The sequence below is a fragment of the Canis aureus genome, chromosome 3, assembly GCF_053574225.1.
Source record: "Canis aureus isolate CA01 chromosome 3, VMU_Caureus_v.1.0, whole genome shotgun sequence".
Lineage (NCBI taxonomy): Eukaryota > Metazoa > Chordata > Mammalia > Carnivora > Canidae > Canis > Canis aureus.
Window position 1 is genome coordinate 75,567,759 of NC_135613.1, and position 15,043 is coordinate 75,582,801.

At 35.9% G+C, this 15,043-nt stretch overlaps 1 protein-coding gene across 6 annotated transcripts in view; it reads left to right on the forward strand.

The window, feature by feature from the left end:
* Nucleotides 1-15,043, forward strand: part of ARHGEF12 (Rho guanine nucleotide exchange factor 12) — a 151,198-nt gene that overhangs the window by 5,933 nt on the left and 130,222 nt on the right. The window lies entirely within an intron of this gene.

Genomic DNA, 15,043 nt, shown 5'->3' on the forward strand with positions numbered 1-15,043 from the left:
CCTACTTTACTTTTGTAATTTTCCAATCTGGCCAAGTTAGAGTTGGATTTTTCTCTTAGGGGATGCTTTCTAATGCCTTACCTATTCTAGAGGGTCAAGTTCTCGGCACTTCCTCACGAGACTGAACAGTAATCTGATAGATCTAGTAGTCAGGAAGTTTTTCCTGATCTTTAGCTCAGACTTTTAATTTGTCCTCTTACTTGTATATACTTGCTGTAGCAGGCTAAATAATGCTGTCCTCCCATGTTGTGTTTATACGACTCTAAATGGTTCAGACAGTTACCCAGCACCCTTTCCCTACCCCCACCCTTATTCTTTGCTTTGCCAAGTTGTATGTTCTGTTGATTTGTTGTCTAAAAATCACCCTGTCCCTCCTAATGTTTTATTAGCTTTTCCCTAATTGCTCTCTTAGTGCAGAGGTTTTTTTTTCCCCCTTAGATGTGCTCCTAGGACCAAATATAGTATTCTGTATTTTATCTTTACCCATATTCTAGAGCAGCAAGTTCCCACTTTAAGTTTAATATAATTCAGGGGGTCTTCAGTTTTCTCTAGGCATAGCCCAAAATTAGGGCTAAAGAGATTCTCAAGTTTATTTTAATTCACTTTTATGTTAGTTTTTAGAATGGATATGGGAGATGTTGGGATCAAATAAATTTATACGAACAGCATAGTTACTAAATCAGCTAAGCAATTACTCGCGTTATAAAAGGCTTCTTTACAAAGTGATTCTTTAAAATATGAGTGCCCCTAATGTAACAAGTGTTATCAATTATGTGACAGATGGGTAGCAAACAAAAATAATAAGTGTTAGGAGCCATCCTTGGTTGAAAATCAATCAGAAGTGAAGATAAGACATCTCTGAACTTGTAAGTAAATGAAGAGATGTGATTGTAGCTCTAAATTATCTGTTGCAATGTGGTGATACATCTGGAAGTTGTTATTTTTTAATTTTTTAATTTTTTTTGCAGTGGTTTTTCAGTCTCACCTTAAATTGTATGTCACTTTTTCCATTTCTTTTGTATATTGAGTTTTACCTTTTTTTTTCTGTCCCCCCCCACATATGAGTGAAAAGAACTTGACCTGAAAATACTTAGCATTATTTTTCCAGTGAAATACACTATTGTTAAAATTAACATAACATTTTACTTTTTTGCCACTGTATTTATAAGCGCTGTTACTAATGATGAGACCATAAAAGAAGGAAAAAGTGCATATTTAAATTATAAAATGCATAAGAGTATAGAACTCTTGAATATTTTATTGGTAGGATTTTTTCATCGATAGCAACTTAGTTTAAAATTATTTAAATAGATGTCTTTGTTCTTTTGTATTTTGCTAGTGATTTTGTTTCCTCAAACTTTAGAGTTTTGGTGAGATGCCAAAGTTAGGGCATTTTACTTTTTCAACTGAGAATATGTGGAGTACCGAGATAGCCATATACGAAAGATTTTGTGAGACAGCTTCTAACTCCAAGAGAACCTTATGAAGCTAGTGCCTTAGGATAATTTTTAGCTTTTTGATTCTGTGCAGGTACCACATGATGGTCTGAAGGTCAGAGGCTTTGCCTGAATTGCACAAGCATACATTATTGACTTTCAGGAAAAGAAGAAATACACTATGTTTACCTTATTGAATTAGCATGCACCAATGCAGCTGACAGTTTAGATTCATACCAAAACAGGATCTTTTACTAATTCAAAAGCTGAATCTTGGTTTTTGAGATCATAGTCACATGATAGGCCTGGGTAGCTTCCCAGTGTTGAAAGACAAGCCAATCTAATGGCCAATGAAAAATTAGATTTCCTGTCTTGGGACTATGAGTAACAATTCATGAAAAAATTCACACAAAAAAATTTAAGAAAACCTGGTTTACTCAATGCTTAGCAATTAGCCACTTGTTACACTGCTTTTTCTTTAATATTGTAAAGCCTGTTGTATGTAGTCATTTAAAGCTATTGCTCAGAGACTACAATTTTGGTCAAATATTACATTTAAATGCTGATGTTAGGTTCACACCCTCAAGATATCAAAGAGAATTTTGTAGGTAGTCTTTGGTTTTAGAAAATGTAGATTTGGGCAGCTCTGGTGGCTCAGCGGTTTAGTGCCGCCTTCAGCCCAGGGCGTGATCCTGGAGACCCAGTATCAAGTCCCACATTGGGCTCCCTGCATGGAGCCTGCTTCTCCCTCTGCTTGTGTCTCTGCCTCTCTCTCTCTCTCTCTCTCTCTCTGTCTCTCATGAATAAATACATAAAAAAATCTTTAAAAAAATGTAGATTTTATATAGTTGAAAAACTGGAATTTCATTGTCTTCTGAAGATGTTACATGTGAAATTGAACATGTAATGCAGAAGTTGGCTGGTCTTGTCTAGACAGAATAACAAGTCCCTCAAAATACAGATTGTTCCCAGCCTACAGTGTTTGACTTCAAGATAATGCAGAAGTGATATGCATTCCGTAGAAATGGTACTTTGAATTTTGATATTTTTCTAGGCTAGTAGGCAGTACCAGTACTCTCTCTTGATGCTGGTTAGCAGCAGCAAGCCCCACTGCTCTCATCCTTATGATCGTGAGGGTAAACAACCAATATATTTAAAACCATTCTGTACCCATATAATCATCCTATTTTTTACTTTCAGGACAGTATTTAATACATGAGATATCTAACACTTTATTATGAAAGTGGTTTATAGGGTTGTCTGTTAGATGATTTTGCCCAACCTTAGGCTGAGAGGTGAGTGTTCCGAGCACAGTTCAGGTAGGCTTAGCTAAGCTGTGATGTTCAGTAAGTTATATGTATTGTGTTTTCAACTTATGATATTTTCAACTTACAGTGGATTTTTTGGGATATAACTCCATTATAACTTGAGATCGATGTCTACATTTAAATGTATATGGAAAGTCTCATGAAGGGGCTTAGACATACCTTTCCATAGATTTTAGATGGGTTATCTTCCTGTGTCCCACACACAAACTGGTATGTGGTTTGCCCTGTACAGTCTCTGTGGTTTATTCAGAGGAAGTGGTTCTTGTGGGTGAAGGTCTGATCTTTTCAGAGATTGTTGGTGGCACATGCACTGTCAGCTTATTTCCTGTTTTATTGGCTGTTTGGGCAAGACCTTCTCAGAGCAAGTACTGCTGAAGGGGTATTTAAACATTTTGTAGTGGCAGGATAGATGGTTATAATGTATAATATCTACCTCTCAGGTGATATGAGGGTTAAATTAATGTTTGTGAAATGCTTTGAGATCCTAAGATGAATAGTGCAGACCTATTCCTAATCATGTTTGCAAGTTGCAGCTATATTCAGATACTGCTCAAATTTGTGGAAAAACGTGTTCCTGCAATAAAGAATTGCTGTGTGGACCTTGACTTCTGTAACCATTCAAGTGTTGTTTAATCACTGTAAGAGTTACAGTTAGAATTTTTTCTTTTTCTTTTTTTTTTCTTCTCTTTAGAATTTTACCCTACATGGGTTAACTTAATGGAGTAGATACTTCATTTATGGAACTAATTAATGCTTTTTCACAAAACTTAATGGTTCGAACATACTTCTTCTCTAGTTTTTTTTTTTTTTCTTCTTCTCTAGTTTTAACTGGTATACTGAAATAATAGAATTTAGAGAATTTTCTTTGAGATCAGCGGCTGTACCACCCATATACAAAACCCTTTATTGGCTTTGCTGGAACCTTAAGAACAAACTGATTGAATTGCAAATGTCATACTTCTAATTTTTTTTTTTTTTGGACCTTGCATACTGTATCCTTTGCCACTTTAGAAAATTAATAATTTTTTTTGGTCTATCTTTCAAAACATCCTTACAAGTACAGCAGTCTATCATTTTAATATTCTTCGTACCTAGTCCATAGTAGGTATATATATCAGTTTCTGCTAGCTTGTGTTACCGTAACACCAGCTTCAAATTTTAGTGGCTTACAATACTGGTTTATTTCTTGCTTACATTACACCTTGTCATCTGTGGATTGGCTGCAGCATTTTCAGAACCCTGGCTGAAGGAGCAGCCTCTGTCTGGGATATGTCATTTGCATGGCAGAAGGAAAGAGCAGGAAAGCTGATGCAAGCATGCAGTGGCTCTTAAAAGTTTCTCCTCAGTCATGGTGTACATAAATCATGTCATTGGCCAAAGCAAGTCAAATGGTCAGGCTCATTGTCAGTGTGCCAGGGATGAATATTCCTCCCACAGGTGGTGTTGCAAGTCACATAATGATGGGTAAGGATGTATAATTCTCTTAGGGGAAGGGGAGAGTAAAAAATTAGGGATGACATAGTCCACCATGCTTACTAGATGGGTTGTTTTCAATCCGTATAAGTTTTATTTTATTTTTTATTTTTGTTTTTATTATTATTTTTTAATATTTATTTGTTCATGAGAGACACACGGGGGCGGGGGGCAGAGACAGAGGCAGAGGGAGAAGCAGGCTCCACATAGGGAGCCCGATGTGGGACTCAATCCTGGGTCTCCAGGATCACGCCCTGAGCCAAAGGAGGCACTAAACCGCTGAGCCACCCGAGCTGCCCAGTTTTTTTGTTTGTTTGTTTTGTTTTTTGTGGAATATTTCAAACATACACAGAAGTACAGAGAATAAAAGTATGATGAACCTCCATGTCCCCATAATTAGCTTCAATAATTATCAGTGCGTGGACAGTCTTGGTTCATCTGTTTCCTTGCCCTGCTTCTCCATCAGATTATTTTGAAGCAGTTTCTGGATACTTCACCCATAAATACTTCACTAAGTATCTCTGAAAAATAAAGTCTGAAAGTGCGACTTCCTTTAATCTTGCTGTCTAATAGTTTGAGGTAATGGTACTAGGGACTGACAGGTGTCAAGTAGGAGAGGATGTTCATGGAGTGTATCTGCAATTTGACATCCAGAAACCTGTTTTGATTTCATTTTGAGTATTTCTGGAGGAGGCTTATAGAGAAGAATGTCATCTGTTTTCCCAGAACCTCCTCTTCTCCACTTCAGTGTGTGTGTGTGTGTGTGTGTGTGTGTGTGTGTGTATAGCAGAAGCAGGTAATTAACCCCTGGAAAAAAAAAAAAAACATTGCAACAGATTTGATTTGCAGGAGGTTTCATTTCTCACTGAGCCTCTGTTGGAATGATGCCAACTGAAAGGAATCCCAGCCCTTAATGGCTCTAAGTGTTCTGGGAGTTCCCAGTGATGTTATTTACTTTGAAGGAAAAACATCAGAACCGTTTGTAAAAATCTTATATTCACCTATCCTATTTGCTGTGCAGAGAAAGGCTCTATCAATCTTTAAGGAGGTTCCTGAGATGATCCAAAAGTAAGGGAGAGAGTCTGTCCAACTGTGGTTTAGAAGTAATGAAAGCCACTTGCCACTGCTTAGGTTAGTTGTCTAAGGGATATAAAGCCTCCATTTTGACTCAAGACTTTACAGAGGTTATTATCACACAGTATGATACAATAAGTATACTTGTCATTTCTTCATTATGCATCCAGGATCATCAGCTTCACAGGAAATTCTTTGGGGAAAGTGTTATGTAATCAACAGTGGGAAGCAAATTAAACAGAGTCCCTTCATCAGTTTGTAGATTGGCAGGTGACAGTGAGGTGATCAAGGAGGATTTATCCAGACCAATGAATAAATTATATAAAACATGATGAAAGTACTTTATTTTAGTAGAGTCCTACTAGCTAATTTTGTTTTCTTGATGGGCTTCTTTCACTGTGCTTAGAGACACTTAGGTTAAAATTATCTTTCTAGGTATCAAAATGGTTTGTTTTCTTTAATTAAGTTATATTGTTAGTCTCATTTCAGAATCCGTTTAGTAACTGCAGTAGAAAATGCTTGGCTTGTAAAATCATTGGCTTGTAAATACAATTTTTATTTAAATTTGAGTTTTTCTTGGCATTCAACTGATTCTGGCTTTGGTTGCTTGGGACAATATAGTCTATTTAAAATGTAAATAGTTTTTTCCCATGGAGAATAACTCTTGGACTTGGCCATTGTTCGTTATTTTTCTGTTGCATCACAATAGAAAAACATTCATTTTCAGAGATAATAATTTGTTGGTACCTTTGTCAGAATAATATATTTGTACTTCAGTTGTATTTGTTAGTTGCACAATTTGGGGAAAGGTTTGTGGTTTCTAGTTACTGTATTTACCCAGAAGCTCTACAAGATCAGAATTCTTTGGATGGTGTTTAAAAGTAAGTTGGGTGTGTTGCCTGGATGTGACTAATAAAAAGAAGCTTCTCCCCATGCAATTATTGCTTAGTAGGGTACAAGGTGCATTTTGTTTCCAAAAATAGGAATTAAGTAAAATATTATATGGATAAATATTAGCAATTATATTAATTTTGACTCCACTGGCAGCCTTCTTTTTGAAACTATCTTTGTCAGAAATTAAAAGTAGTTAAAAGAAAAGATATTTCAGCTCTTAATTTTATATCTGTGTATCTCTGTGTGTTTAGCTTTTGTAAAAGAAAGCAATAGAAAGGAACTGATCGAAGATGATGTAGAAAAAAAAGCCTCCTGGGCTTAGTGTGTCAGACTTGTTCTGCTGCTTATTATATCTGGGAGACCATAGGCAAACCCTCTGCACAACAGTTTAGTTTTCTCATCTGTATAAATGAGATATCACAGTATCCTTACTGTGATAGTATTCCTTATCCTTTATATTTCAAGTTATAGGTTGTTTTTAGAATTAAGATACATTTGGAAGTGAGGAACAGGCCAAAGAGAGACGGTTATTTCGGTTCAGACTGAAACAATAACCTCTCTGGTTGCTGAATTGGTAAGACTTGTAGGCTTGGCAATCGACTTTTAAATCTGCCTTTGATCACTCAGGATTTGTTCAGTTCCCGTCTTTACAACATTAGGTCATTTACTTATTCATTTATTCAGTAAATAATGAATGCCCACTCTGCATAGGTCATTGCATTGGCAAAGTTACTTTGAGCTTCTGCTACCTGCTGATTTATATTTAACAATTAAGAAATTTACCTGTAAGAGTGATATCCATTGATTCATGCTGATGATTAACATGAGAAGTCACTTTTTTGGGGGTGAAATAGTGGTATGAAACTATCAATGGTGAAATTTATCTTGTTTTCCAAATTAAATTGTTCTGTCCCATCACATACTGTCCAGTTGTTTCCTTTTTATTTTTCAGTTTAATTATATTTTGGTGAGTTACCTAAAGTGAGAAGTGCAGTGTTTTTTAAGTTGAAATTTAAGAAGCTTTAGATGTTCGTTGCCTTTGAATAGAAGAAATCACATTTTTCTGATTAGGTATTGCTTTAGTCACTATTTGAAGGAGAACATCTCTCCTCATTAGCTACCTCTTTGAAGGTACTAGCAACTTTGTACATCCAGTGGTAAATATGTTGATCAGTGAAAGATTCTGGAAGCTACAGTAGTTTGTTTATTTAGCAAGACAGTGCTTAAATCCTGATGAGTTGCTGCACTAATGTTTTATATTTCAGAAAGGTGGGAAGATGACTGTGGGTGAAAAGAAATATTTTAAGGTAGGGGAAATTTAGTCTTATAAAGAAATTTGGGATGTGGTAAAGGATTTTATGTTTATTGAGTACATATTAAGTGCTCTGCACTGTTCCAGGAACTTTCTATGCATTGTCTTTTTTACTCTTTTAGCTGTGTAATTTAAATATTGTCCTCATCTTAAAACAGAGAAAAATGAAATTTTAAGACATGGATTAACTTGCATAAAGTCACATAGTTTTTCAGTAGAGGAGTTGGGATTGTGATTCCAATTGTCATTTTCTTTGGGCCTTTTGGTCTCAGGCTTGCTTATACTAAGTAAGATGGCTCATCTGGATCAGTCAGTTGATCTTTTGAATCAGTTGGATAAAGCCCAGAAAGTGGATTTTTGCCTTCAACACCATTAAAGTGTTGTCTTACATTATAATTTCATACTATATTTTATTCTTTTGTATTTTTAATCACCTATTTACTTACTCCCTTTTCCAGATTTCTGACGTGAGGCATTTTGTCTCATTTCCTCTAAAGAATGGCTACATTGTGTTTTGATTTCTTATTCATTGCTTTTAATATACACACATCTGTAAACATTGGATTCTTTTGAAGCCTAATATACATTGCTTATAAGTCATTTTCCATTGTTAACTATTCTGAAGTTCTTTTAAAAAGTTTAAGGTCCATCTAAAACAAGATTTGTGGGTTTTTTCTTTTTCTTTTTTTTTGGTGGTGTGTGTGTGTGTGTGTGTGTGTGTGTGTAGAGTGTGGTAGGCACACAAAGCGGTAAGAAGGGACTCAAAGAATTGTTATATTGAGAGGAAGAAAAGGCAGCAAATGAATGATTTTAATGCTAGGTAATCAGGTCTTTGTGAAGTGTAAGTGATTTAAGCAAATCGGGTTTAAATTTTTCCTAGGTAAGTGGCAATGGGGATAATATTTTCTTTTTAAGGATTTCTTGTTATAGTAGTGATCTTCCCTTTATATTTTATCATTCAGTTTATATTTTCTACCACTTAAAGAAATGTATAAATATCCCTTTTATTCGAAAGCTCTAGATTTATCTTTTAAGCCATAAAGCAGTGACTTTTTGTTCATTTTTTTTTTGTAAGTGACTTTTTTTTGTTGTTACTGAAATTCTATGGCATGAATCATTTTAGTTCAGCCACTTTTTATGCTGTAGCATTGGAAAGAAAATTAAGAGATACTTACGTGTATTTTTTAGCCTAATCTTTAACTATATTGTTGTTTTTGCATTTTCTTAATAACCTCAGAGAATCTAGAACAGAGGTAGGCAGATAGCTGATTCAAAAAAGAAGCTACAAACTAAATTTTTTATTGACTAAGTACTGTTTCTAGGTAGAGAAAGAGTAGGAAATTATAATTTGAGAATTTTACTTGGTTTAAAAGCCACAGAGAGGATGCATGCAAAAAAGCAATGCCCTTTGAAGCATTCTTATGGATGTGGAGACTTTTCTAGCCCTTAGGGAGATCTACAGACATCCGCTATGCTCAGTTCTGGGAAGCTGTTTTTTCCCATGCTTGCAGCCTCCCTGTGGGGTAAAGGTCTGTTAATTTTGCATAAATATTTACCATATCTCATTTTAGCTAGCATTGCTTCCTTACACTGTTGGCAATAAGGAAACCATTGCTTATCCAGCTTGAAAAGTTTACTGTTCTCAATATGACTGGTCTGGAGTATGTTCTGTTATGTTCTGAGGGTTGCTAAAGTTAAAAAATCAGATTGGAAAAAATAACGAGTAGGTAAACAACCAATTCATGGTCTATACATAATCTGGTTATTATAGAAATATTTGCCCATGCTTATTTTTTTTGTATTTAAAAATGAGACGTTTATTATCACATAAGAGTGTGATTCACTTCCATCCTATCACATCTAGTAAGTCAAATTATTGTCATCTTCATATATATGTTTAGATGATTTAGCAGTAGTTTACATTTACTATACGTTTACAACTGTTTTCTCACTTAGTAACAATAACAAACAGCTTTTGTTTATCAAGCATCATTCTCAATGCTTTATAGGCATTATATTTAATACACATAACAATACCACCAAGCAGATGTCATTCCCATTTTACAGATGAGGGGAATTTAGATTCAGTGACATTCATTGACTAGTCCAGTATTTCTCAGCTAGTACATTTTTGGAGTCAGGTTTCTAATCTAGGTCTTTTGATTCTTGGTTCATTGTATTTGCTACTGCACTTAATTATGGGCACCTATCATTTCTGTAAAGTTAGAATCCAAACGCAAATAGTATAAAATTCAAATATAAGAAGTTTCAGCCAAAGAAGGTTATTTAGTTTCTTTTAATATAATTTACAGCAGCAGTTTCTAAATTGTGTTCCAGAGAACATCAGGATCCTTTAATAGAAGTATAATTTAAAATTTTGCCAAACTGTCTTATTATCCCTACATTGTTTCAGGCTCCCAAGGCAAAAGGTGGAATGTAAAATGGAATCAATGTGTCATCACCAAACTTTTATTACTTTAAAAATGTCTAATCCATTTTACTAGTCAAAAGCAGTCCGGTATTTGCAATTCATATTATTTATCCTGGGAGCATTATCTTTATGAATATATCTTAGGTCTTGTCATTGCTTAGACGGATTCTGCTTTCAAAAAATTTTTTGTGTTTTTCTATCTCTTACCTTCTCTTCATTCTCCCTCATATCCTTTTGCATGTAGTCTTTGCCTTCATTGTCATCACCAGCCTTCTCATCTTTCCTATCTGATGCCATCTAGAACCTCTGCTCTTCCTCAACCTTTAATTTATTTTCTAGGTGAGCTCTTTTGCCATTCCCTGCACTTTTCTGACCACATAGTAGATACCCAATAGGCTTCCTGGATTACCTATCATTTTTTCTCTAGAGTGGCCTAACAAAAGTTATTTCAAACATGTTATCTTCTCTTTCTCACTCTTTTTTTACCTACGTAGGGGAGGTAGTAGCCCAACCATTAATCTCTCTATCCAAAATTTATTGATTAAAAGTTATATAATATGTACTATAATATTTTATACATACTATTTTACTGAATTTCTTTTTTTTTAATATTTTATTTATTTATTCATGAGAGACACAGAGAGAGAGAGAGAGAGAGAGCCAGAGACACAGGCAGAGGGAGAAGCAGGCTCCCTGCAGGGAGCCCGATATGGGACTCGATCCCTGGTCTCCAGGATCACACCCTGGGTCGAAGGGGGCACTAAACCGCTGAGCCACCAGGGCTGCCCTTTACTGAATTTCATAATGACTCTGTGAAGTAATGGGTTTTGTTATAAAATTCCATTTGCCAGTGGAAGAAACAACATTAAAAGGTTTAGGTGACATGCGTAGTGAGTGGTAAAACTGGGATTGTAGTCTGAATTTGTGTATCTTTGCAACCTGTATTCTTAAATACTATGCTATACTATCAGATATCATTAGCATTGAATCAGGTACAGTTTCTGCATTTTAGAAGTTCTGGTCTAATGGAGACAAACGTGTAGGCAGCTAAGTGCACAAGGTACAGTGGGGACTTGAGAAAAACCAGTACTTTCAGGATAAATCAGAAATTGCTTCATAGAGGAGGTGAATACTTCCTTTGAATCTTGAAAAAAAGGGTATAGTTACCAGAGAGGTGAGGGGTAGAAAAGCATTTCAGGTGGAAGAAGTAGCAATGTGAACAAAGGCACAGAGGTGAAATAGGTCATGTTTTCTAGGAATGCATGAGGTGATTAGAGTGGGGAGGTTGATGATGGGCACAGCAGCTGGTAAATTGAAGTGATAAGAGACACCAGATTATTTTTATGTTCTGAGGAGGTCGGGTTTTATCTTCTGGATTGTGGGAAGCCACTGAAGACCTTTAATCAGAAAGGTAATAAGATCAGTGTTATGTCAAAGAATGATCGTTCAAGGGGCAATATGAAGAATGGGTTGGTCTCGAGAAGCAGTTTTAGGGATAGAGAGACCAGAAAGGAGGCATTTTTGGTAATCCAGATGAAAAAATGAAGTCCTAAACTGAAGTTGTAACAATATCCAGAAAAGAGAAGAGACAAATAGAGCTATTGAGAAGATGTTAAGAATACCAGTAGTATGAAAAGGGTAGGTGGTGAAAGTGAGGACCCTTCTGGCTTGGGTGTTTAGGTGTTGGTATCATTTGCCAAGCTGGGGAATATAAAAGGGCGGAGTCAGTTTTATTTTGTTTTGTTATTTTTGTTTGGTTAACTGGTTAGATGAAAGATTGAGAGGAGAATAGATATAGTAAGGGGCAGATTTTGTTTAAGGTACCATAGTAGTTCTCTTGCTGCCTGTAGATGATACTAGATCAATAAATATACTTGTACTGTCCAACATGTGGCCATTTAAATTTAAATTAGTTAAAATCATATAAAATTAAAAATTAATTCTTCAGTCACACTAACCACATTTGAGTGATCAGTAGCTATAGTGTAGTCAGCAGGTACTGTGTTGGACATTAGACATAGAACATTTTCATCAGGGGCAGCTGGGTGGCTCAGTTGGTTAAACCTCTGGCTCTTGTTTTCCACTCAGGTCATGATCTCATCAGGGTCATGTGTTTGAGCCCCATGTTAGGCTTTAGCTTAGTGCAGAGTCTGCTTGTCCCTCTCCCTCTGCTCTTCCCTCCACTGGCCTCTCTCTCAAATAAATAAAATCTTTAAAAACAAACAAAAGAGCGTAGCCCCGGTGGCTTGGCGGTTTAGCGCCTGCTTTCGGCCCAGGGCCTGATCCTGGAGACCCGTCCCACGTCGGGCTCTCTCCAGGGAGCCTGCTTCTCCCTCTGCCTGTGTCTCTGCCTCTCTCTGTGTCTCTCATGAATGAATAAATAAAATCTTAAAAAATAAAAATACATAAAAACAAACGAACATTTTAATCGTTACTAAAAGTTCTGTTGGACTTTGCTGCTAAACATTTATTATCTCATAGTTTGCTGTGATCAAATCTGGGAGCCACTTAGCTGAGTAGTTCTGCTTCAAGGTCTCTAATGAGCTTGTAGTCAAGATGTCTGTTCTTGAAGCAAAGGCTTGAATGGAGCTGATGGATCCACTTCTAAGGTGACTCATTCACATGCTGGGCAAGTGAGTGCTGGTTGTTGACAGGAGGCCTCAGTTCCTCAGAGACCTCTCTATAAGGATGGTTGAGGCAGCTAGCTTTACCCAGAACAAATGATCTTAGAGAACAAGGTGGAAGCCATAATAACTTTTATGAACTGGCCTGGATCAGAAGGCACACGGTCATTTTTGTACTGTCTGCTGGTAACACAGATCACTTCTGTTCACTGTGGGGAAGGACCTATACAGAGCATGCATTCCAGGAGGCAGGATTCATTGGGGGATATTTTAGAAGCTGCCCACCACAGGTACCCTATGGAATATCCAGGTGTTCATGGCTAATCAATGACATATGTGTCACCTATAGAGAAGTGAGGGTTTGGCTGCTGCTGTTGTGTTTGTGATGGTAGTTGAAGTAACTTAAATAGGCAAGTTCAGAAGAATGAGATTATAAGGGAAGGATGGCCAAAATAATATCTTGGGTCACAAGTGTGGGGGAGGACAGAAGTGCTCTCAAAGCCTATTAAGAAATTGTTACAGAGAATCAAGTCAGTGGTTACAGAGGAGTAGGAGGAGAGCACAGTGTATACAAAGGAAACCTCATGAAGGGATGAAAGTTGAAAGTAAAATGTAATTAACGTTGCTAAGTGATACATAGTAGTCAAGTAAAACATTGGAGAGTTCTTCCAAAAATTATCTGTTGAATAACTATGCTGAGAACCAGAGAAAGGTATGTAGTGAATAAGACAACGTTTCTAAGATCTGATAGAGGCATATCTGGGAGATGTTGTGGGTTTGGTTCCAGAATACTGCAGTAAATACCATAATACAGCAAGCCAAATAAATTTTTTGGTTTTCCAGTGCATGTAAAAGTGAAGTTTGTACCATACTGTAGTCTGTTAAGCATAGAGTTGTATTACGTCCAAAAAACAAAAAAATACATACCTTAACTAAAAATACTTAGTACTAAAAAATGCTAACCATCCTCTGAGCTTTCAGCAAGCCGTAATCACTGATCACAGATCACTATAACAAGTGTAATTTTAAAAAGTTTGAAATATTGTGAGACAAGAGATACGAAGTAAACAAATGTTGTCGGAAAATGTCATCCATAGATTTGCTCAATGCAGGGTTACCACAAACCTCCAATTTGTGAAAAATGCAGTATATGTAAAATGCTATAAAATGAGGTATGACTGTAATACAGTCTGAGGAGACGTGGTTAAGGGAAGTTTTCTTGGAGGAAAGTAGTAGGTAAAGAACCTCTTTAAAGGTAAGGATTTGAGTTAGATATTTAGATGTGGGGTGTGTGTGTAGGTGGTGGCAGTGCTGCTGACATGGATAATAGACATTTTAGAAAGTATAGTTTTTTTTATTTATGGGATATTGCTAGAACATGAAATTTGAGATGAAGGAAAGTGGTGAGAAAAGAGACTGGAAGGATAATTAGAGTGGTCTTGAATGCATGTTAAGAAACTTGGCCTTTATCTTGTCGGCTCTTTTTTTCTATATTTAAATTATTTGGATATTACCTTAATAATCTGCAATAGTCTTATTATCACTGAACTATCAGTTAATTTTTAAAGATAGAATATTGTTTTATTTTGCTTATAATTTTAACATGAGTTGTACTGTTTTTTAACATTGGTTTTTAAATTGAAAATCCATTTCCAAAGGAAACTTTATTTCCTTATTATAAATATAAAATCAATATTCTTGCCACTTACAGAAGGCAACAGTAGAAAATTAGACACTATTAAATTTTTGAAAATTAAAAATGAAATCTGTAACGCATCCTTTGATTTACAGAAATGTCTGCCTGAAAATCAGTTCCTCAGTGAGAAAATAGTTTTTAGTTAGCAATGAAGGGATATTGTTTGGACACTGCCTGGCATATAAGATGAGACTCAAGATCATTAGGACAGGTGCATTGTTAAAATTTTGATGTTAACAAATACCAGCAACCCCAACTCTCACGTATTTGTAGTTGGAAAGGTCAGAAGCTAATTAATGGACAACTTTGATCAGTGGTTCCATACTCATAAATATTAGGTCTTTTGTTCCAAGAAATCATCTAAAGGAATTTTTAGAATCTGTTCTTCTGAATGTGTCAAGTTATTTATTAGATATTGATGATATGGAAAAGGGGTTCCTCATCTGCTTTTTGCTGCCATCCAATTTGGGAAAATTCTTGTGAAAACATATCAAATCTTTCAAGTATCTTTTAAAACACTCAAAATATTTTCAGTAGTTTTTCAGGAGTCCTCAAGTGGTCCTCAGAGAAGAAAAAAAATCACATATCTTGTGGTTCTAGTTTTGCGGTTATCTTGTTCACTTTGTTTTGTACACAGAATACTTAAATTTATCAGGATAGATTTAAGTTGTTCACATGAGCAGATATATTTGTCAAGATGTGCTTATTTGCAGAGCCTGTCTCAGTCACGCATATGATCTCACAAATTGAAGATTTCTTCCAAAATATTTGAAAT